Consider the following 22,842-nt stretch of genomic DNA (forward strand, 5'->3'; position numbering starts at 1 on the left):
AGGTGCTATGCTCTCAGTCTTGAAAGCCTTTCTGAGGCCCATGTGTTAAAATTTTGGTCTACAAAATAGTACTACTGAGAGCTGTGGACCCTTTATAGAGGTGCAGCTGTGACCCATTCAGGTGACTGGGAGTGTGCTCTTCAAAAGGGCTATTAGACCTCTAGCCCCTTCCACTAGTTCTCTTGGACTTCATGACTGTCAACTTCTTTTGTTTATAAGTCTATCCTGGCAGATATTTGCTATAGTAATGGGAAGCTGACTAAAGTAGGAAATAAGAAAGAGTGGTGATAAGGTGGTAATTAACACAAAAGGTGCCCAACACTCTTCTTCTACTCAACATGCTTGAGAAACAACTTCTCCATGTAACAAACACAAGCTAATAACAATGTTGCTAACTACAGCCTTTCCCGAATCTATTCTTAGTAAAAAAAGAAGTCTAGCATTCTCCAAGAAAACAGCTACAAGATTGGAAAACGGTTATAAGATTGCATGGTTTTAAAGGATTATTTGTGCTCCTGTCCTGCTATTTTCCCGTATTTTCAAGCACATGCATCAATTAAAACTTGAAAATAATGCAGGTACATGTTGGGTCCCATCTCCATCCCCATCACAAATGCACACATGAAAGTCAAAACCCATAAAGCCCTGATCTGGGATGACTTTTGGAAAGGGAACTTCTGGAGACAGCTCTAGAAGGGAAAGCAGGACAGATCCCCTCCTGGGGCTCAGAAGGAACTGACCTACCGACAGCACCTTGATATTTAGCTTCTAGAACTGTGAGGCCATTCTGCTGTTTGCTTTACCACTGTGGAGACGTGGCCCCCGGCACACTAGCACTATCCATAAAGATAATGTGACAATCCCTCAAAGTTCTCCAAAGTCTCAACAAGCATTCAGGGTTGTCTTTGCCAGATGTTTCATCTGTTCAATTTCTCTTGCCCTTCTACATAAATTTTAGATACACTTTCCCAATATGTATTTTTTTTAAAGTCCTATCAGGCATTTGATTGACTAGGGTTGCTTTGAGTCCATAAAACGATCTGGGAGAATTTACATCTGAACTATATTGAATCTTCAGATACATAAATGTGACAAATCTTTTCACTTATTTAGGCCATCTTCCCTTTCTCTCAATAGCAATTTATCTCAGCGTGCATATTGAACATTTTCTTAATATAATTACTCTCTCCATCCCTCCACCCCTGCCTGCCTTCTTTCCTTCCTTCCTCATGCTATTGTAAATGTCTTTTTTATTACAACTGGCTATTGAGTTTAGTATAGAAATACCACATACTATTGAATATTAGCCTCACTAAAGTTATTCATTAGAACCAGGAGGATTTTGTAGGTGGCAAGGACTCTTCAGACAATAATGAAATCCCCTCCCTGAGGAGCTGGCTTTAGTCATTTCATTGTGTGCACAAAGACTTGGCAGAGGCAGTATTTCTCCTTCTTCCCTCCATCCCCCACCCCACCCACATCTATCCCTGCCCCTCCCACCTTCAGTCCTGTCCTTCCTCCCGTCTGCCTCTTCTTCCTTCCTTGTTCCCTCCCTTTCCTGTCTGATTTCAAGCCCCTCCATTTTTCCTGTCCTCCTTCCTTCCTTCCTTCCTTCCTTCCTTCCTTCCTTCCTTCCTTCCCTTCTAATCTCTGTTTTATGGGTTATTTGGGGGCAGGAGCATGAATGGATGTTGAATTTTACTGAGTGTTTCTACTCTTACTGAGACACTCATGGCTTTTCTTCTTTTTACTGCTACCACTAATGAACTGTTTAATTCTGAATCCCAGCCATGTACTTCTGGGATTAGTCTATTTATCAGTCATGATGTATTAGCCTTAGATATGCTGAATGCATTTTGTGAAGGATTTTTCATATCTCTTTTCATAGGATAGTTGACGTGACATGTTCTTCTAGTGTCCTTTATTTGTCTCTCATATGAAAGCAATGCTGCTGTCACCTCTGAATTTCCTCTTCTGTTTCCTCAAAGAGCCATGGACCATGCCTATCATCATAACTATCCTATTTCTTTTTTGAAATATTTGGAGGAATTCGGCAATGTAGCCATTTTAATTAACTGGAGTTTTTGGAAGTTGTTTTAAAAACCATAAATTTGACATTTTTAATAGCTATAGGAAAATGTAGGCTATCTATTTTTAATGAGTTTCTTGGTGGTTCATCTCTTTTAATGAATTGGTCCATTTCTCTGGGTAACAGCTTAGACCGATGGAGGGTATGCATCTTTCATTCAGTAATAAAAAGTTCCCCCAAAGCTCTATTTTAGCTGAATGGCACAGATTTTAATGTATTACAATTCAATTTTCACTTCTCTCAAGCTGTTTCATTTCTTGAGATTTCCTCTTTGACTCTTGTGAGTCTTTTAGAAGTATGTTATTTATTTCTTAATATTTGAGAATGTCTATTCTACAGCTTTCAGTTTAATCCCACTATGATCAAAAACATACTCTGCAAAATTTCAATTCTGTTTATTATGATTTGTTTTATAATGCCCACAGTATAATCTACCTTATTAGTATCACTATATTAACTTCACAACATCTATTTTGCTATAAATTGGAATAGTTTTCTATAGATGACCATAGGACATTTATTTTAGCGGGTCAGTCAGTCCATGTGCTCTGTGTTTCTGCTGACTTTGCCCTATTTGCTCTACCAGTCACAGGCTGGGTGCTGCTGAGGTTGGTAGCTACCTGCTTCTCCCTGCGCTTTGATCTGCCTTTGCTTTGTGTATTTAGGGCCTCTGTTGTTAACCACATTCACATGTATGACATTAATGTCTTCTGGGTGAATTAGATCTTCCACCATCTTTACTGCTGGCAATTCTCCTTACCCTCAGGAAGACTTCCTCCAACACTAAAATAACCACTTTGGCCTTCTGTAAGTTGAGGTTGGAAGAGTATATCATTTACTAATCCTATTTTGACCATGTCCATTTCATCTCTGGTGCTAGAAAGAAAACCCAGAGATGTGCGCACACTTGGCAAATGCTCTCCCACCAAGTTACAGCTTCAGCTTCCATCTTCTTGCTTTAAACCTCTTTAAAAGCAGTTCCTTACTAGAGAAAGCATGGGTAAGCCACTCCTCGAAGCCAGCCTGGTCATATGTACTCTAAGTTGACTTTAGGCCATTTACATTCAATGTGTCAATGGATGTGGCTGAACTTAGATCTGCCTTTTTTTTTGTATTTTGTTATACACACACACACATCAATTCCCAATTCTCACTATATATCTCCGAAAGGCTTCAAAACTCTCAATCCCTCTGCCTCATCATCCCAAATGCTGAGATTATAGCAGGCACTGCCACACATAGAGTTTCATATAACTTTTAAATGCTTATTCTATGGATTGCACTCTCCATACCTAGATTGTGGTCTACTTTGATTAAATACTTTACCACTTTAAATCTGAAAGCCTTATTACTATATATACTCCTTACCCATGTCTCTTACACTACACATCATGTATGTTATATCTGTGAACATTAGCACACACAATGAAGGTCATGCTTGGGGAAAGCATTCACATGCATGTTAAAGTGCTTAAGAGGAGAGAGAAGGCAGTCAGTTTTATCTAGGTCTTCACTGTCTTCATTGCTCTTCTTTCAGTTCTAAGATTTCAGGTGCTTCTGTTCAGCTGGAAAAGCAATCATCACACATGGTACTGATTGACAAGAGCACACACACACACACACACACACCCTAGTGGACTAGGGATACCATGTCCTTCAGAGCTTGTTTAAGTGTATTACAGGAAGGTCTCTTAACAAAACCCTTAATGACACACTTCAAATAATATCCCCCGTTATGATCTGATGCCTTACCCATGCCTTCCTGAAGCCACTTCTTTAAAGTGGGGACCCTGCCATCAAATCCTCTGAGCTTCCTTCATCTGACAAGCTCAGCTTTCATGTTCACTCCTGAAGGATTCACTCACTGCATACAGGCTTCTCAGCTCCTGCTTTGTTGACATCATCATTTTAATACTAAAGACATCATTCCACTGTCTTCTGGCTTCTCTGGTTTCTGGGGAGAAATCAAGTCATTGAGCCCCTGCTTCCCCACTCACTGTCTGCTGTGAAGATGTAATTGGTTTTCAGAGGGATGATGACTGTTTATCTATCTTATTTTGGTTTATGCTGTTGGGTGTTAGAGTCTCTGGAGTCTGTCAGCCTCCATCTTTCACATGACATGTTTTAGGGCTTTTATTGCATCAAATAGTTTTTGACCCTGAACTTGAACTTATGATCCCTTGACTCTGCCTCCTGAATGCTAGGATTGTTGGAGTATGAAACCATACCTTGATTCACGTACATGTGCCTGTGCTATCACTGTGTGTGTGTGTGTGTGTGTGTGTGTACATATACAGAGGAGATATACACACATACAGCTTTCTTTTCACTCAGGAATTTCAATTATATGGATCCTAGCATTTCTGATATTATTATAATAGTCTCCAAGGACTTACTATTTCTTTCTGTTTCTTGGGGGTATTTATATTCATACTTACTAAGTAAAGGTAACTAATTCTTCCTTATGTCATGTCTATTTTGCTTTTTTATATCATCCAATGTATATCTTTATTTCACACATACTTTTCAGCTTGAAATTTTCCATTTTCTTCTACTTCTTTAAAATTTATATTTCTCTGAAGAGAATGTCTTTCTTTCTATTCACTTAAAAAATTGCTCAAACATTTCATGGAATACTTCAAAGTCCTTGGTGATTGCAAGGTCTAGGAATCCCTGGGGTGACATTTATCATCTTCCCCACTTCGGGGCTGGTCACTTTTTAAAAATAAAATCAGTGATTGACTGGAGAATTATGTAGATTTTCCTGGTGCTTTGAAGATCAAAGAAACTTGGGGCTCACCCCAGACATTGTCAGGATTCCCTTTTGAAAATTAGTAATGTGAATTTTCTTCTATTTGACTCCTTGGGCAGTCCACCCACTTAGATTCAGACATCATCTCTGTCCTAATGTCTTCAGGAGGTGACTCTGATATCAACTCAATTTCAAAAGCTTGGTTGTGACCACTAAGTCTTTGCCTCAAGTGCCTAGAGATTAAACACTGGGGACAACCATGGCTAATACTGCAAATTAGTTACAAAGCCCTGGCGAAGGTTCTGTGGATGTATTCAATGGGTACAGCTGGTTGAGACTCATAGGTAGGTAGGTGGTAGGTAGGTAGGTAGGTAGGTAGTAGGTAGGTAGGTAGATAGGTAGGTAGGTAGATATGTAGTAAGTAGGTAGGTAGATAGGTTATAGGTTGTAGGTAGGTAGGTAGTAGGTAGATAAGTAGGTAGTGGGTAGGTAGTGACTCCTTGTCCTGGCTTCTCTCTCTGTACAGTTAGACTTCTCAGTGTTTAGCCTAACACCCAGTTCCATGGTTTTGTTCCGCTGGGTGTCAAGTTGAAGTCAAAGTGGCATGGAGGGGAATCCCCATGATGCTCATATCACAATCAGTTCACTTGTCCAGAGACAGATGAGATGCTTCCTTCAGCACCTTAGCCTGCTCATAGTTTTCTGTCCTCTGACATGAAAGGCCCATTCTCAGAGTCTCACCATCCCTCCTAATTAAGCAGTTTCCCATCAGAGCCAGCACAGATACTGAAGGGAAGTAAAAGCCTCAAAGCAGAACTCAGTGCCAAAGCACTGGGCAGTTAAACACAGGCCAACCTTCCCAGGGCATTTTCTCTAATTCTGTCCAGCAAAAGAGACTAGCCATGGTGCAGTGACTCCGTCTAGCCAGTGCCAGGCACTCTCCATTGATCTGTATATTGATTTGGAAAGGTACTTTAAGCTAAAATCTACGTATTTTTATTCCATTCACTTCAAACCAATGCAGCTGTAGGTCACCGCTTGGCTCAGCTGGGTAGTGCTGGCACCAGCAGCAGCAAGAACAGACATACAACAGGGAAATGGACAAATTCTACCAGCCCCAGGGACTTCAACCCAGGCTGCCTGTTACAATGAAGCCACCAGTTCTAAAAATATCAATTTGTGGGTCACATCCTAGCGGTAGTTCTGAGTAGTGTTCCAACATCTTCATTGGAAGTCTCTGGGTGATTAGCACTTAGTTAAAGCTGGAAGACAGTAAGATGTGGTGAAACCATAAGGGGTCCATGGTGCATTAGGGTCCTATAACCCCTAGTGGTATGTAGCTCCATCCTAAGAGAACAGGGAAGAGCTAAGGAAGGATAAGGGGGTCTTCTGAAGGTTGTCCAAGCAGCCCCTCTTTGGTCCCCTACTGCCACAAACATCTAAGACCCTTGGCATGTGTAATAAGGCACCTCACTCTTTACTAACACACATACCCTCAAAGGTATCTCTAACTCTAGTCTGTTATACTAATCTACCATGTGGACCTCAGAGAATCAGTCCAGATACTCAGAATCCACCCAGCTCCCAGCCCCTACTACCCAGGCCTCATGTACACATATGGAGTATAGCTTTCTCTATTGCACCCTAGCATACTACCAGAATAAAGCTGTATGATTGTATGATATAGGGACAGTTGAGGCAGGGAATCCATGTCTGACTTTACCAATAATAGTACCACTATCTCAAGTTCCTTCACACAGATGGGTAAGGGGCTAAGAGGTACACACATGTGTACGTGTATGTGTGTGTGTGTGTACACATGCATGCACACATTCCTTCAGGATCTCTATTCCAGGTGAAGGAGCTTGGTGTGTGTCCTCCTGCTTAACATAACACTTCATTCCTACCATCTTAGGGACTTGAATCACAGGACAGGGATACTAAACTGTCCATTTTCACAGTACAGTGTTGCTGATTTGGCTCAGCATTGTGGAGACAGGATAAGAATCCAATCTATGCCAGGGGAAAAATATAAACTCATTTTCCCCAATTAACCACCCAGGATGGCCCCTGGTGCCGCCTCGCCTCACTCTGTATTCCCCCACACCCCACAGCTGGGGTCCATGTCGACTCCCAGCCACCCTTCTGCCTCCAGGGTGTAAGTTTTTCAGAGCTGCCACAGAAGAAGGTACTAGAACAAAACTTAAATGTGGTGGTACAGAGATAAAATCACCGTACCAGCTGTCCAGCTGGAGCAGAGTCCCAAGGATTCTGCACAGGAACCAGAGTGTGGACAGGACTTAGGGCATAGGTCCCAGTCCCACCTAATGCCAGCTGCCTCTTCCTGTCTGCACCAGGTCCCCACTTACAAAGGATCTTAATGACCTCCACGGCCCTGCATTTCCCACCCATGGTGACAGCTGTATGGGATGCCTTTACAGCTACGCAGCCCCAAGCCAGTGCAGCAAGTGCTGTGTCTCTTGTTAGCAGCTCTTCTCCGGGGCTCAATGATGGCTGATAGCAGGAGATGAAGGAAAACTCAGAATGCTGAAATGAAAACTTCCAGGTGGATATAGTATAGCCTACTCCATCACCTTGTCAAATCGAAATAAAAAATCTCCCAAGGGGTACCTTTAAGTGATCGGTTTCTCCTCGCATATTTTACACGATCCAGTTCTATTTATGTACAACAGACTTTACACAAATGTTCCCTGTGGGAACAGAGCGGAAGACTGTCACAGCAGAGATGTGGGTGTGACCACAGCACCTCTGGTTATAAACACGGTGGTGAGATCTTCGTGTCCTTGGCTAAGGTAAAGGTGACTGCATCCTATGACCAAGCTCTGGGGTCAGCCCAGAGGGAGCCTACCAGACACTCCTGAGCTGATCTCTAACACTGGGCTCAGGACAGCAGTCGTCCCTCCTGGCCTATGTGTCCTGTGGCCTCCTGGGACATTATCCACATGAGAGCATTTCTGCCAATGCTACCTTTCTCCAATTCTGTGTAGAAATCCCATGTCTTGAGAAGAGCATGTTCTCCAAAGAACAGAGACAGTGGGCAATTTCAAGAAAAGGCCCTGGTTGTGACTTTGAAGACAAGAATTAAAAACACAATCCTTTATCAAGCAGCAAGTTGTAGCTGACAGGTTATAATGGAGCATGAGCCTGGAGTTTCCCTGCAGGGACACACAACCTAGGACTCTCCTACCTTCCTGGAGTCTCTTGCCCCAAAGAATAGTGCCAGAGCCAGGGGAATGATGTCACCAGGTGTGGAACAGCTTGGACCTGGGAAAGTGTCCCATCATTGTCCTCCATTGGTCATATTCCTTCTCAGCTCTCTCTGCTCCCTCATGTTACCTCTGGCCTGCTGCACATTTGATATCACCTTTGTGTGACAGCCATCTGAGAGCTAGACAACACCCAGGAGGTATAAGGCAGCAGGGCTTGGGTGGAACTGAGAATGTATGCTTTCAACATGGGCCCCAAATGCCATCAAGAGCCACTGCATTAAATGCAAAGTGTCACACAGATTTCTTGTCACATGATGAGTGACAGGACCCTCTGCCCATCCTTCAGCAGCCACATTTATGGAATTGATAATAAAAAGTCTATATGGTTAGAGAGATGGTTGTGTAGTTAAAAGTGCTTGATGCCCTTCGAGAGGATACAAGTTCAGTTCCCAACACTCACCTTTGGAAGTTAACAATAACCTGCAACTTTCAAGGGATCTCCTGACTTCTGTGGGGACTGCACACACATGTTATAGTTACATACAAATACTCACTGCCCTCGCAGACCCTAAATAAATAAACAAACCTCTTTTATTCAAGTCTATGATGACTTCTCAGAAGAGTAAGTAATGGATTCCAGATCTGAGTGAGACTAAAATGTGATCCATCCTCGATTCCCACCATGCCACTGACCATGAGGGAAAACTCTTATTTCAAAGGCATGTCCATTGTGATGAACAGGATAGATCTGGGTGATGGGACCCACCTGAAATTCAGTGAGATTCCCATTCCTGTTTCCTGCCAACATCAGACAAATACAACAACTGCCCAGACTGTTTGTCTTACAGAATTTGGTGACTATTTGCTAAACATCCTAATGAACCCTTGAGTATAGCCCATGATGTATTTGCTCCCTTTTGCCCTCCCTCACAGCATTCCTGGACCAGTGTGTGACCTCTACTAGATGAAAGGGAAGGCAGTGTCTCCAGGGAAGGAGGTTCAGAAACCCAGGGGAATCAGGCTCTGGCTTCTTTTCATGATTCAAGGACAGAGCAAATGTCAAGTATCTTCCTAGAAAGTAGAGACTCCAAGATCTAGGCTACTGGTGTCCTTCTCCAGAGCCCAATGCCCTACCACTCAAAAAGTCAAGACAGAGGCCTATATAGGACTTGTCCATACATGCCAACCAAATTCTATCCCAATCCAGTGAGCCATGCAATTTGGAGCCTGGATTCCCACTGACAGCTGGGCAGAGCCCCCAGGAGAGACAGAAGGGCAGGAAAATCCTTGCTGGCAGCTTGTGTGTAGAAGTAATCTCCATTCCTGCCAAGTTTTCTATTTTATCATTGTAATCTAAAAGGCATGGCCAAGATTCTGAAATGAAAACACAACTCTGCAATGGCTTGGTTGGCCCCTTAAGAGTGAGAAGCCTATAGCTTTGAAGTATAGATTTGCAGACCCATTGTAGCAGGATACCATCCCACTATATTTGTATAAAGCTCAGAGATTGGGCTGTATGAGAGGTAGGCAGAGTGAGGAGATGAAGAGGAGAAGGAAGAGGAGGAGCTAGGGGAAGGAGGAGAGAGAGAGGGGAAAATGGCGGAGGATGTATGCGTGTCTCCAGCAGTCTAAGGTAGTTGTAATATCTAGGCTAGGTATTGGGTAACACCTCTAATTGTGTGGGCTTCTTGTTATTTGAACATTATCAAATATATAAAGCTATTGGATAATCTTTAAACATTAGAGTCTCATTTCTACCAGGTACCGAGTGGGATGGTGGGAATCAGCCCAGCCTTGTGGAGACAGCGTGGAAGATTGGCAGAGCCATTTCCCATGCTGGTGTCTTGTAGGTGCCAGGGCTGGTGTTCTGGCCAGCCTGAGCCTGTAGCCTGAGCCATGGCAGCAGCAAGAACACACTGCTTGTGGCCTTAGGCCTTGCCTAATTGGGAAGATGGCAGCCAGTAACTACAAGCCAGATTGGGTGCTACAATTTTAAATATTACCCTTAACAACCCATCATGATTAGCAGAAACTCAAGGATGCCTATTTCAGTGGTGTTTCAATGTGGTCCCTGGACTAAAAACATCAGCGTCACCTAGGAACTTGTCAGGACTGGAAAATCCTGGGTACCACTCCAGGCAAGCTGAAACTTCATGCCAGGATACTGTAATCTAGCCTCTCCCCCCCCCCAAAAAAAATGTTTTGATGTACATTCACACCTGAAATCTATCTTAACATGTCATTACTGTGTTGGGATGTACATCTTTGTGTTCTAAGGCAGAAGGCAGCCTGATTCTAAACATCACTCTTGGAGTAAACACATATAGCCATGTTACTTTTCCCACCCCTTGTCATGTAGCCTTCACTTGCTCCTTATTAACGCCAAGTGAAAGGAATCAGCCTTCGTTTAATAAGCAACTGGGTAACTTCTGCCCCTGGTTTCTGGGAGGGAGACCCTGAATCCTGGGGATTTTCCTATAGAAGAAGTGTTTCTGCTAATCATGATGGGTCCCCGAATTCATAACTCAAGACTATAGGCTGCTCATTCTTAAGGGGCCAACCAAGGCATTGTAGAGCTGGAGGCTTTGAGTCTGTGATACCTGATACAAGCTGACATCTGGAAGGGAAGACAAGGAGGCTGGAGATGAAGTTCAACCAATGGCATCACCAATCATACCCACTCAATGAAGCCCCAATAAACGTGGATGACAAAGCTCAGCTGAGCCTTCCTCGGTGGCTATACCGTGTTTATTATCACACTTTACAACAGGGAAGAATCATAGAACCCTGAGAGTAGTAGAAGCTCTGAGTCTAAAAGCCTTACAGCCTTTACTTTATATGTCTCTTCTTTTATTTTGGTTATAATTAGACCGTTAAGTTTAGTGCTTTCCTGGGATCTTTCTAGAAAATTACTAAATGAAGATTGCTAGTTGGAAGCCTAGAATCTGTGGTCTACGTGTCAGAAGTGAGAGTGGTCTTGCGGAAGACTATCTTTTAACATTTGGTTTGGCTAACCCTAAACAGTTGGCTCAACAGGTTAAGACCCACAGGTCTAAGAGGAGAGGGAATACAAGGATGGTGGAGAAGGAAGAAAATTTCTGATGCATTAAGAAGTCTCAGGATATAAACCAAGAAAGGACTCGTAAGGAAAGGTGTTCAGCACAAGAGAGACATCCGAGAGGGTAGGGCTGGGTGGCAAGTGCCTTGTCAATCTCTAGCTTCCGAAGGTGTTTTACTGCACAGCTTCTGAACCCATCCCATGCACACATATCACTTGAGCAGCTTGATGATATTCCAATTATGAACCATTGTATAGGGTGAGGACCAGATACAGCCTCAGCCAGGCTGCTCAGGCAGGGAGGGAAGGAAAGCAAGAGTAGTCTCATTCCTTAACATGCAGGAAGACAGGCCTTGCAATGGGCCCATACAACACACCCATGGCTCTTCATTCTATCTACCTGTCTGACTTGTCTGCATGCATTAGCCAGCACTGATATGATCCCTACCACAGGGCTGGGCCAGGGTCTAAAGAAGGGTCTGTGCCTTCAGAAGGCTCAGGATTAGGTCTCAGAGGTGCAGCCTCAGAGACATGAAAGCTTCTGAGAGGAAGTGCTGAGCGGCAGGCCTGTGGGAGCTCGGGGAGCTGACAAGGCTGGTAATGCCATTTGGGAGATGAACGGTTTAATAGAAAGTAGCTCTTTTCTGACTCTGAGACTGTTCTAAGGTAGACTTTAATGAGATAATCATGGATCACCAGATGAAGAGCTGAGGAATTGTTGCGAATTTTCTAGAAAAAAAAAAAACGGTCAACGGAGCATGTAGAGAGAGTTGGTCCAAGTAAACAGCTCACATGTTTGTTAAAGCTGGTAAGTCTGAAGATTTTAGTGAGAGAGGATGAGCTAAAGACTAGAGCAAGACCTCATCAGGTCGTCTTGAGTCTGAAGGCAGCCCAGAGGATAGTTCCTTCCTCTGTGAGGACTTTCATTGTTTCTTAGAAGGCCCTCAGTGGATGACTGAGATCTGTCCAACCTGTGGAAAACAGTGTACTTTGTTCAAAGTCCAGTGATGGCCAGCAACACACTGGTGTTTGGTCCAACCACCAGGATCACATAGCCTAGCAAAGCTCCCATGTAAAACTGTACCATAAATGCATGGACATCCGTCTGACCTCAGCACATGGCAGCCAAGAGTATAAATGGGCCAAAGCAAGTAAAACATCACTTTCTCAGTGTAGGTAGCATCAGTTTCTATTCTTCCTAACATCCTCCAGGTACCCTATCCCTCCCAAGGAAAGCCTCTTTGCTGCATAGCCACAATTAAGCTATCACCAATACCCCCTTCCTTGTTTCAACACTTCCAACCATGTCCAGCTATGCTCCTGTATCTTATAATTGCTGTTTTTATCATAGTTAATCATTCTCTAAGTAGTTGTCCTCTCTTTAATCTGCTGTGTTATTTCTGTCTCTTGATTGCATACAAACTGCTGGGGACTAGAGGTTAGTGTGGTCCTAAGAAAAATACCCATTAGAGGTCAGGTTTGTGACTTAGCTTTGTCACAGTGTTCTTGGGCTTGAGTGTCATGCTGAAGTCTTGCCAGTGGAAAATGCCATGCTTGTGCCCCGAAGCATACAACAGTTACACACTCAGTCCAGTTATCAACTGCAGCCATTGTGTCAAAGAGGCAACTGTCGCCATTTTAGGACTGTAAGGAGCTTCCTGTGCATTACTCCAGGGGCAGTTGTCATGGCTACATGGACTGAGGTAGGCTAGATTCTTTTGAACTCATTTGAGCATCTGACTCACCAAGTCATGATTTGAGAATAAGACCCTTCTATAATGACATCAAAAGAAGAATTTCTTGCAGCCACATGGCTATTATTGCTGGAAGTCATAGATGAAATTGTGTTATGCAAACTGCTGAGTAATAACAGGAATTCACAGACTGGCCAAGCTTTATATCATGGTAATGATGAGGAAAGAAGGAGACCTTGAACCTTGGAACAAGAATTTCTATTTAGATCCAAATGAAGCTGGTGAAGTCCAAGCCAGTGCTGACACTCTGTTGACTCCAGACATAACTCTCCCAGAGTTGACATCTCATAGCATCCTTATTTGAGGATTGGTACTCCATGAGATGCTCATTCTCTTCAAAGAGACCCCCCCCGCCATGACTATTGTTACCATGACACCCGTAACTTGGCATAAGTCAGATAGGCTGTAAGGCCAGGTGCACAGTATAAGCTAAAAGGAAGAGATCTTGCAAAAATAGACAGAACTCTGGAGCACATAGGGACAGTGGCATCTCAGGAGGTTAGGTCAACTGTGAAGAAGGGAATCTACTGCAGCTTCCAGACATAATATATGGGCTGATATAGGGAGAGTGGCCTTCAGTATGGCACTTGATTAGCTGACTAAAACTTGGACATAAGGATGGTCTACCTTGAATAACTTCTGGTATTGTAGCTTCTCTGTTGTGTCACCTCCAGGAAGAAGAAATCCAAAGATAATATTGTTGGGATGATTTATATGTGAGACCTGCACACCTACCCCAGTTAAGTTCCTAGGAAGGCCTTGAAGGCACTCTCTTGACAGAGGCACTGGGAGAAAGACCTGTGAGGTTAACGACTGTACCCTGGAAATGCCCATGTTTGTTCTGCTTTCTATACTTCAAGGAATCCCACATCTGAGATAGGTTTCTGTATGTTCAGAATAGTTGAGACCAGGAGACAAAAGGATGCATATTAGCCATAAGGAAAAGCAGGGCTCCAGTCACAGTCAGAATGGTTTTTTACCCTACAGAAGGAGGTCTCTGGCAGTGGCTGAGTACTCACAGTGACTTGGGGACAAACAGATGGGCACCCTGGAGAAATGGTATTGAGTCTTCGAAAGAAGGACTCATGATTTCTCCCCATTCCAGATTAAGTCAGTTAGCACATCTCAAGTCCCTGTGTCTAAGAGGAGGCAGGCATCCCTTGAGGAAGTACTGAACCACTGCCAACTATTCTACAAATGGCCTGGTGACACCCTCTAGAAGACTGTGAAAGGGGTGAAGGTACCAGTTACACCTTGGGAGAGAGGGTTACTAGATGCTGGTTATGAATATGAGACAGTTTCTGACAACCCAAAACATCATTATTGCCACTAGTTAAAATAAGGGCCTACCATTTTCAGTCCTGACTCATAGTGGGCCCAGCTGGAAACACTACGGGTTTACTTTCCCCAGTCGCTGAATATTCAATTGGATTAAACATTTTCTGCAACTGACAGAATCCACTCAGCACATCTGTGACTCAGAGAAAAAAGGCCGCTATTGTGGAAGTTTCTGGAACTTCTTTGCACTCCCGAGATAGTAAAGTGAACATAAATTCCCATTTTTGGTGTGTGTGGTGGGGGGTATGGAAATCCATAGCAACATCAGTGACACCAAGCAGGGATGCTCATTTGTATCAGCATCTTGTTTAGTTGACTGATTCGTCCTCTGCAAAAGCTGATGACTTAGATAAGGACTATGGACTATCGTAGACTCAGTCAGATGGTGATTTCATTTACAGTTGCTATCTCGGATATGACATTGCTGTAGGAGAAAAATCAGCTCAGCCTTTGGTATATGGTGTGGAGCCATCACCCCAGAGAAATCCTTTTCCTCCACACCAACCTGAAAGCATCAGCAGAAGCAGGGTATCTTTTCCTGGCTAGGCCAGCGGTACAGATTTGCAGCGCTTTATCCAGACTAAGTCAATTCTCATCTCTACAGTGAATCTGCCTGTTGAACGTACAGTCGTCTTAACGTTCCAAAGATCCATCACAGGACATGCTCCACAAACAACTCTGTGCTGACTGACTCTTATTAGTAAGAAGGCAGTCTCTGTGAGAAAAGCTCTTGTAAGGAACCCACCAATAATAAGACAGGAAAGCCACCCCATGACAATCCTGAGCCCAGTACCTCTCTGAAGCCTCTGAAGACTCCATGGCTGGAGCACATCAGGTCAGGATTCCCCTCTATGCTGGAAAACAAGTCATATTCTTTGTGCTAAAAAAAGAATCCTTTTTGCATCCTGGATCTCCCACCTTCTATTGTAATCTTTCCTGTAGGCCATAGGCTTATTTGTTTGTTTAATTGACAGGTGATGTATCCATACAATACACAGATATTTTCTTCCAAAGGGGAAGAGACACAGTATTGAGGACTCCCTTTGCCTATCTGTTATTTTGTCTTTTTTTTTTTTTTTCAGAGCTGAGGACCGAACCCAGGGCCTTGCGCTTGCTAGGCAAGCGCTCTACCACTGAGCTAAATCCCATCTGAAGGGCAACACAATCACACGGGAACATTCAGCTTCCACCTGTCTGCAGAGTCACCTGCTTCTGAGTGGGGACCAAAGCAGACAGAGGCACTGTAGTGTTCAGTCTGCAGCACAGTCTGTTCTTCTACTCCTCGATACCCTGACACAGCAGACATGAGGACACCCAGTGTCCAAAGCAAAGAGAAAGTGCCCACAGGATAATCTCAGGCTGGCCCACCTCTGGGCAACTAAAGCAAACCCAGCCCCTTGCCTGTTTGCTGAGTTCTTCTGAGAAACAGGTTCAAGCTTTCCACTGTGCTACTATGGTGTGGATGTGGTTCCAGTGAACACCCCAGTGGTTTGGAACTGAGACTCCACTGTGAGGTATGCCAGGGGACAGAAGCTTGATGGAGGTGTTGTTTGTTCCTGCAGTGCTGGGGATTGAGTACTCTCCCACCAAGCCACGCCCCACACTCATCCGTCTTGTTTAAAGGTTAGGCCTCTGAGAAATGATCTGGAATAGTAGCTGATATCATTTCACCTTGGTGGTGTGTGTGCACGTGTACATGTGCAGGCCTATGGCAGACTGTGGTACCTTTCTATAGAAGTTAAGTCTGGTTCTCCCTGCCTGCCCTATGCTCCCAGAAATATGACGCAGACTCAAAATTATATTTACAAATACATTAGCCATAAAGCTAGGCTCTTCTCTGACTAGATTATAACTTAATATAACGCACTTATTCCGATCTATATTTTGTCATGTGGCTGGTTACCTGTGCTCAGGTACCATGTGTCTGTCTCATCACATCTTCCTGGGTGAATATCCCATGCTTGGCTCTATCCCAGAATCCTTTTTGCATCCTGGATCTCCCACCTCCTGTTGTAATCTTTCCTATAGGCCATAGGTTTGTTTGTTTAATTGACAGGTGATGCATCCATACAGTACACAGATATTCTCTCTATACCTTTCTCAATCATTCTCAGCCTTATGTTTTAAAAAGTTACTATTATTGTATGCACAATGTGTATGAGTGTGGGGCTTGGGGTGTGGCCTCCGGTGCACGTATGTGAAGGTCAAAATGACAACCTTGTGGAGACGGTTCCTTCCTCTCACTATTTCATGTTTGCAAGGATGGCACTCAGGTCATCAGGCTTGAACAGCCATGGGGGAACTCCCAGTCCCAGAGATGCACACCAGAAGAGCAGAACTATGCCCTCTTCCTGAGCCAACTTCTTAAAGACCTCACCACCTCTCAGGACCATCAGCTGGAAATGGAGCCTCTAACACACAAACCTTCTGGAGCTAATCACATCCAGGTGAAGAGCTTGAGCACTCTTGCTTGGCCCCGCCCCTGCAGTGCTGCCTCCGTCTTCCAGCCACTCTCTTTCCATGCTCAATCATTTTTTGTATAAACCTCTCACTTATTTAACCTACTGTGTGGTCTAGCTCCTGGACAAATGATGGCGGATGACTACAATGGCTTTCCTTGGTCCTGGTTCCACTCCTAGTGTGAATGAGAAATGTTTAAGTTCAATAAAATGGCAACAATGGTCAGCGAAGATGTACCACCAGCCCTGGCATCCTCTAGCATCTGCTAGGATCACAGACCAAAACAATAGGTCAACAGAAGCTCTGCAGGACCGACAGTTTGACGAAGCCTAACCTGTTCTTGATTAAGAAGAAATGCTAAGGACCAGCTGGTGCTACAAACTGAGGATCTGTCAATCAATCAGCCAATAAACAAGCAAGCATCAAGGGCCTGGAGGGATGGCTCGGCAGTTAAGAACACTTCCTTCTCTTATAGAGGATGGGGCTTCAGTTCTCAGTACCCACATCAGGCAGCTCACCATCACCTATGACTGTAGTCCAGGGCATCTGACTCTTCCTCTAGTCTCTGTGAGCATCCGTACACAGATGCACATACTCACAGATAGATGTACAAAGATACATATAATCTTTTAAAAAAAACAGACTGAGAAGCAACTTTCTAAAAGGGCAAAGGTGATCTAACAGCAACACCAGAATGTCCTGATTGACAGGGAAACAACAGAAGGCTTTCTGTAGGAGGAGGAGGGGCAAGGACGAGGAGCAGGGCACCAGCTGCCATTGTCCCCAAGCAGCTTTATACAGGTCATTCCAGCTACAGCTGCCACTACCGGACAGGGCTTGTGCTGTGGAGATCTTGAAAAGTAGAGAAAGGCAAGCTATCTGTCAAACAAAAAGGCTGTCTTACAGAATGGACAGACGAAACAGTAGAGCTAAGAAAAACCTTCATCCAGATGCCAAGCGCTTCAATATGAAGCCTCAGTGGCTGTCCTGTTCACCAGCAGTTAGAAAAAGTGACAATGAAAAGCATCTCATGGGTACAACATTATAAAGCATCTATAAAGAAACAAGAAAGACAAACATTTTGCATGAAAATAGACACTTTCTGGAATGAAAGAATACTGTAAAAAATTTTTTTTAATTTGGTTTAAATCAATTTATAAAGTCAAGGCGCCTCCAGCAGAATCCCCAGTGAGAATAACAAAGCCATGACAGCCGGAGAAGTAACTGCAAAAACACTGTAGAACAGCAACAGAAGACGAAAATCACAATTACATGGGAAATTTTTATTGGCATAAGAATATACAGGAGTATCAAAGAAGGCCACCACATGTGGGAATTTAGTTATGACGGTGGTCAGTTTTCAGATAATGAGGGTAGGACTATAATCTTTGTAACTCTTTTAGCTAGAAAGCTCTATTTGCCCCCAAACTTTTCACAAAAATATATCATAGAGAAGCTAAGGTGGAAAACAGATGACCCTAGAACACTGGGTGCTCAATGCAGGGAAGGCCTTTGTGAATGACAGACATCAAGGAAAAGAGTGGCCCCCATCAGGCAAGAGTAAGCAAGCCCCACACCCCATCTGTGGGAAAGGCTGCTGAGGGAATGTGGGTGGGGCGGTAGAGGAGTGGCACCCTTGTGGTCTGCTAGTGAAAATGCAAATTAGCACAGCATCCACGGGACCCAGTGTGGAGAGTCCTCAAAAGAAACTAAAAGGTTAAGTATAGCATGTCCTAGCAACCCTATTTCTGGACATCTATGCAAAGAAAATGAATTCAGGCTGTGGAAGAAATGTCTGCCCGCTCTATTTAATGCGGAATCATTCACAGTATCCCCACCACGCAGACAGCCTGCACGTCCTTGGGCCGGTGGATGGGTAAAGAGGACATGGCATACACACAAGACAGAGTCACCCAGCCTTCAGAAGGAAGGCAATCTTCCCATTTACAGCAACGGATGAACCTGGAGAGAGTCACGTCAAGTGCAGCAAGCCAAGCGCACAGCCATGAATCTCATGCTGTCACTGGCATGAGGAAGCTACTACAGGCAAACTCTGGGCAGCAGAGGGCAGAGCAGTGGCCAAGGGGTGTGAGGCAGGAGGGGGTAGGCAGGGGCTGGGCAGAGGAAACAAGGTTTCAGTTATGCAAATAAGCATTACTAGAGAGCAGCTAGAAAAGCAAAGGTAACTTTGTACCACATACCCCAAACCCACTATGGAGGTAGACTTTCTATTACGTGCGGGGGTGGGGTGGGGGGTGGGGGAGTGGTCAGCTTTTCCAGGTGGATGTCAATGGCATAGACTGCAGTGACACAGTGCTTTCACGCATCCCTCAGGCTGAGAAGTTGTGTGTGCTCATTAGGTACAGCTTCTGTGGGTTTTGAGAAAAAGAATTCGGATGATGCTAATGGAAAAAGAAAAGAAAATGCAATTTTCCTTCTTACATTTTCCTATTTATGATTCCTAAATGTGTATCAGGTCAACCATGTAGCCACCACGACAGATACATTTGAACCCTGCATTTGAAGGAAAAACGTACAGACCTATAACAAAAAGAGATGGATCACAATCACGGCCTGGAAGAAGTCAGTTGCCAGATGGCTACTAACATACCCTCCGCCAGTGGTTCTCAACCTTCCTAATACTGCAACCCTTTAATTGAGTTCCTCATGTTGTGGTGACTCCCAACCATAGATTATTTTCATTGCCACTTCATAACTGTAATTTTGCTACTGTTATAAATCATAACGTAAATATCTGTGCTTCCTCCTTAGGCAATCACATGAAAGGGTTGTTTGACATTATGCACCCCCCACCCCCTCAAAGAGGTATCGACCCATGGGCTGAGAACAACCGTGCTTTGCATATCAATTTTTTAAAAAGCAAACAATTAACCCAATGGGAAATAAGAAAAAACACAGGAAGATAATTGACCAAAGAGAGGGACAGGCAGGTATTATTGACCTCATAAAGAATCTGGGAAACCAGAGAATCGAAATCCTCCGTCCCATTTGAGCACCAAATGTCACAGTCCATTCTGGAAGCAACATGGCCGTCTCTTGTGAAGCTTCGGAGGCAGAGGATCCAGCCATTCCACTTCCTTGCTGTTTCCTCGAGAGAACCATTAGCCCACAAGCATCCCGCCGCTTGTGAAAGCTACAGGAAACAATCTAACTGTTCATTAGCAGGAAGGCGATCATTACATGGTACCTAGTAAAACAGCTCAGGGAAACCTCGGCTGCAGTTAACACAAATGAGGTAGAGCTCCTGATGAGACTGATGGGGTAGCTCTCCCTGAGGAGGCAAACAACACGAAGACTCAGGGATTCTGTCTCTGCCTGGAGAGCCCAGAACAGCTATGTTTGTTGCTAAGCCTTGGGTAAGGAGTGTGTCCCCCATGGTCTCAGGTGTTGAAATTTAATCCCCACAATAAAGTGTCCAGGGGGGAAGAAACAATCCAATTGACTACAGGCACTGAGCTATGGAGACAGGAAAACACTTCTAAGGGTATTCAGAGGTGGACCTTATGGTGATACATAGACACGGTCATATTAGGATGGGTCCCAATGATTGAGTCCTAGGTTTTTGTTTTGTTTGGTGTGTGTGTTTGTTTTATAAGAGAGGGGAGAGATGTACACACATACACACACAGCCATGATGTCACGCAAAATTATGCAAATGTTTTTAAAGAAAATATAAGGGCCATAAAGATGGTCTAGCAATTAAGAGGACATACTGCTCTTGCAGAGGACCCGAGTTCTAGTCCCAGTACTAATGTCTAACACCTCACAACCAGCTGTAACTCCAATCCCAGGGGATCCAATACCTCTGACCTCCAAGGGACCTGCACACACATGCACATGCCCACATACATACACACACATACTTAAATAAAATAAACCTTTAGTTAAAAGAAAATACAGGAGTTGAGAGATGGCTCTATGGTTAGGATGGATGCTTTTCCAGAGGACCTGGGTTTGATACCCAGCACCCACATGGTGGCTCACAACAGTCTGTAACTCTAGTTCCAAGGGATTCAATGTTCTCTTATACCTTCCTTGGGCACCAGGCATGCAAGTGGTGCATTGACATACATGCAGAGGAAACACCCACATACATAAAAAAGAAAGAGAGCAAGATAGAGAAGAGAAAGGAAGCACAGACTTCCACCTATCCATAATATCAAAAATAAAAGGCAATAAAGAACCAAGCTAAGGAGAAATGTGAAAGGGCCACTCTTCTTAAAGGAGTGCAGTACTGGACCAGCCCCAGAAGGAAGGGAGAAGGCAGAGTGAACATAGAGCCTGAGAAAATAGCTTCCAACTCACTACCAGCAATGCAGCTGTGGGACCCTCCTCACTCCACAGCTGGACTGAAGGGCAACCCCAACCACTGCACAGAGGAAAGTTACATCAGCCTCCAACAGTCAGAAAACACCAGAGCTCCTGTCCAGTCTCCACAGTTCTCTCCCTGCCCCTCCTCCACATTAATTTTCCTACAGGCAGAAGGCAGTGGGCCTTATTCTCCAGCTCAGGTCAAGGGCCCAGGAGCAGTGGAGTTCATCCAAGGTGACACTGGAGCAGTGCAGTGACCCAGGCTGTGACCTCTCCCTTGATGGAACAGAGCTTGTGTTCTAGGATGTTTCTCCAGCATCAGGTTCTCCCTTCTTCTGGCTCTACCATCTTCCAAGCCTCTTGGACCTCATTTTTGCACAGAAGTGATGCTTCACCGGACTCTGAGCATCAAAGGTTTGTCCTGTAAGCTTCCCCGCAGCCCTCCCTTCCACAGTCAGGAGCCACTCATTGGCCTCTCTACCATCAGATACCCCATGCCCAGACTTCCTTCTCTGCAGATGTTCTTCCCCAACTGCCTGTCCCTCCTGGGAAGATGCCTCTGGCAAGAGGATGTCCCAGGCCTCTAGGACAGCAGCTTATTCCTCTTACCCATAGGTCCATGAAACTTAAGTTTCCATACAGGCCCTGTAGGGAAACACCACTGCCACTATGTAATGGGCCAAAGGAGCTGAGAAATGGAAAATCAGATGGATACGATCAGAGTCTCACAGACAGCAGCAGCGTGGTAAAAAGCACTAGAATGCTTTCAGTGCAGGTAATCAAAGGGCATCTCCAGAGGAAGAACTTGTCACATCCAGTTCTCAGCCAGGTAGCAATGGGAATTACTGGGAAGCTGAAATCCATGCATCTTTACCAATAGCTCTCCATGCTAACTTATCAGTACCCACACTCCCCTCAGAGACATTGTCCCAGCTGGCTGGGACCGACCCCAGGATTAGCTCATGTGCAGACAGGGGTGCAAATTGGTTTTCACTCAACACAGGCCTGAGGAGGAAGAAAATGCAGGTATGGTGAGTGGGTGCAAGAAGCCAGGGGAGACAAAGGCAGCAGCACAGGAATATAAGCATCTACTAAAGAGAAAGAATACTAACTGGTACCTCCAATAGAGAACAAACTGGGGGAAAAAGCTTCCAAAGCAGAAAGGGGCCAGTCCAAACAAAGAAAGAATAAAGGGGGACAGGAATGGAGGGGAAGCTCCTGAGAAGGAAGAAAACATGGGTGAGCCTCAAAGCAGCAATGTAATAATAAAGCCAATGAGGTACTCAAGAAGGGGGGTGATCAGGAAGACAGCCCAAAGAAAAAGCATAAGCAAGGTAAATCAACAGAAAACTGAACCTTGGAGACTGGGAGCTTCAGGAAGAAGGAAAATGGAGGTAGAACAGCAGCTCGATCAAGAAAACTGAGCAGAACCTTCCAGGCTTGCTCTAGGCTGAGTGCTCCCTGAGCAGATGCAGAAGCCTAAGTCTGAGGCCTCCCACCCACAGCAGCACACATAGAATCTCAGCAGGGCTGTCACTGCCACCACAATCTGGATGCTCAGTCATGTTGACTGCCTTTCTTAGGAAGACGCACATACCCTTGCTTTTTATTTAAATAAAGGAAGCTATACAAGATTATATTGGGCAGGTAAGATGGCTCACTGGGCAGACACATTTGCTATGAACATAAAGACCTGAGTTCAATTTCAAGGACTCATTGTGGAAAAGAATAACCAACTCCCACAAATTGTCCTCTAACTAATACAAGTGTTCATGGCATGCACATGGCCAAACACATGACTACACACATACATAATAAACAAATAAATA

At 44.4% G+C, this 22,842-nt stretch overlaps 1 protein-coding gene across 1 annotated transcript in view; it reads right to left on the bottom strand.

Moving 5' to 3' along the window:
• The window catches only part of Apba2 (amyloid beta precursor protein binding family A member 2), a 182,296-nt gene that overhangs the window by 72,019 nt on the left and 87,435 nt on the right, over positions 1-22,842 (bottom strand). The gene's annotated exons all lie outside the window — the stretch shown is intronic.

This window comes from Grammomys surdaster, unplaced genomic scaffold (assembly GCF_004785775.1).
Source record: "Grammomys surdaster isolate TR1022 unplaced genomic scaffold, NIH_TR_1.0 271, whole genome shotgun sequence".
Taxonomy (NCBI): domain Eukaryota; kingdom Metazoa; phylum Chordata; class Mammalia; order Rodentia; family Muridae; genus Grammomys; species Grammomys surdaster.